Below are 2,477 nucleotides of genomic sequence, written 5' to 3'. Positions count from 1 at the left end.
TTTAATCTCACAAGTGACTTCTATCTCTGAAACTCCTCAATGCTGTTCTACAATACCTAAGCAAGTAGCTGTGGAGAAAAATTGAACCTAAAGTCATTAAGTCATATCATTTAAGATACTAGGGCCTTGACTTGGCCTGCAAGGACCTTGACTTGGCCTCTAAATTTCTGTTACCTTATGTATGTCTGTTTCTGGCTCAGTTTCCCAGTCTGTGAAAGGGTAAATTGTTTCCTTCTGTGTGCATAAGCTTTGTTGGATTTTGGAATTTTTTGTAATTTCCTATTTGGTTTTCAGAGATACCCTGGGGAGGACCTCTGAAAGGTCCTGAGACAGGCATTGCTTTGCAAAGTGTTCCCAGCTGTATGAGTACCTTTTACCATATTAGGGTGCCATGTGACTGTAGCTCCATTTGAATCTCTGTGGGCATTACATAAGGCTACTCTTTCAGGCACCTACAGGTAACATTAACTATCAATAGTTTTAACTCAGAACAAGGGCTCAGCTCAGCCGTAGCTATGTTGTGATAGACCTTGGGGCCTAAAACCAGTTGGGGACCCTTACTAGTAGTAGAGACCTAGTGGCAGGACAACAGTGAGGGTGTGGGAAAGCTGGTTGCATATGAAGCTGAGAGTGACTGGTCGGCCAAAGTGGCTCCATGAGAGAGCCAGATGCTGCTGGAATAGAGGGAGGCTTGGACTAGCAGGCAGTGGTGTTCATGCTGTGTCAGATTTAGATGTAAGAAATCTTACAGGTAAGTAGCCAGTAAAAAAAAAAAAAAGTTGCCAAATCAGATGGAGGATAATCCACTCTGTTCACAAGGGTAAGCAGTAAAAAAACAAAAAACAAACAAACAAACAAACAAACAAAAACAGGAAATCCTGAGCAACAGAGTATGTTGATATTAGAAGGCTAGATGTATGGTGGCATCTTGGGATTTCTAGGTTGTATGATATTGATATATGCTAGAGGGATAGAAGCTGTAAATGGTATGGAAGTGTTTTGTTGTTGTTGCTGTTGTTAATAAAGTAGAATAACATTTATTTCTTAATTTTTTATTATACGTGCTGTATTTGTGGAAAAATAACTTTGAAGGAGCACAAATTAGATATAAATTATGTCCACTGAGCTAGTTACAAGTCACATTCTGCATGAAAACAGTTAAGCTGAAGCTATCTACTCCTTGTAGGTTGCCATTGTTTTCTTGATTTCAGCAATAGCTTTTTCCTGGAATCAGCCCCTTGGGACAGGTCCTTGTGTAGTTCATGATAGTATGGCAGCAATACAAAGAGATGAGGTCCTGCAGTTTGTCCAGGCACCCCTCCATGAAGTTGTCTCTGGAGTTGATCATCCAGTGATGGGCCTGCACAAGAACTGCAGCTGGTGCTCCAGTGGACACAGAAAATGTACCCATACAGCCCATCCAGTTTCTCCTGATCTTCTATGGACTGCAGATACTGCTTGCCTTCCTGGGATTCATCCTTCTTCTTCAAATAAGTCTCAATGGATTTGTACTGAACATAGAAATCGCTTAAATCAGGAACAAGATCCTTTATAAGATGCATTTTTGAGAGTACATTTATTTTTTATTTTTTAAATCAGTTTTTATTGTTATTCTATTACAGCTGTCCCAATTTTTCCCCCTTTGCCCTCCTCTGCCCATCCCACCCTCCTGCTTCCACAGTCAAATTCCACACTGTTGTCCATGTCTGTGGGTCATTCATACATGTTCTTTGACTAGTCCCTTCCCTTCTTTCCACTATTGTCCCTCTCCCACTCTCCTCTGGTGGCTGTCAGTCTGTTCCATGTTTTCATGCCTCTGGTTCCATTTTGTTCATTAGTTTATTTTATTCATTAGATTCCTCCTGTAGGTAAGATCATATGGTATTTGTTTAAGAGTTTTTTGAGGTCTGTGTCAATCCAAGCAAGAGTTGATTTCATTGATATTCATTGCACAAGAGTCACAGATACCTTCTCTATATGATGTTCAGAAGGTCAAGGTAGAATCAATTCCATTCTTAATCTTGATTAAAGCACCAAACACCATAGGACCACATTTATTCAAATCAATTTCATAAGTTTGCATATGAGGTTTATCTCCAGAATTGTCTGAGACCCACTGGTAGATGGCATATTTCTTGATCTGTGGCTGTGGGGGGCTGTGGCTGCAGCTAGCTGTCTGGGCCCCTGGGCAGGCTCTGTCAAAGGCTGTGGCTGGGAACTTGCTCCTCAAGGAGACTCTGACCACTGCCACCATCTTGGCTCCTATGCCCAGCCCCACCCCTTAACTCCCAGGTTGCTCTCTTCCAGCATTCTGCAGAATACTGCAACACAGAGCCAGCATTGACCCATCATCTGCTACCTGCATAGAAGCCACAAAGTGGGAGGTAGATTCTGGTTTCCAGGATGAGAGAAGGGAAGGTAGAAAAAACCCACATGAGTGTGTGTGCAGTTGCTGAGGTTCCCCGGTGTGGAACTGT

General features: G+C 42.2%; 1 pseudogene; it reads right to left on the bottom strand.

Moving 5' to 3' along the window:
• Positions 1-1,173: 1,173 nt before the first annotated feature.
• On the bottom strand, positions 1,174-2,254 carry LOC123832815 (annotated as a pseudogene).
• Positions 2,255-2,477: the final 223 nt, after the last annotated feature.

The sequence above is a fragment of the Phyllostomus hastatus genome, unplaced genomic scaffold, assembly GCF_019186645.2.
Source record: "Phyllostomus hastatus isolate PE091 unplaced genomic scaffold, TTU_PhHast_1.1 phas_scaffold_200, whole genome shotgun sequence".
NCBI classification, from domain to species: domain Eukaryota; kingdom Metazoa; phylum Chordata; class Mammalia; order Chiroptera; family Phyllostomidae; genus Phyllostomus; species Phyllostomus hastatus.
This window is presented reverse-complemented; position numbering and strand designations above follow the sequence as displayed.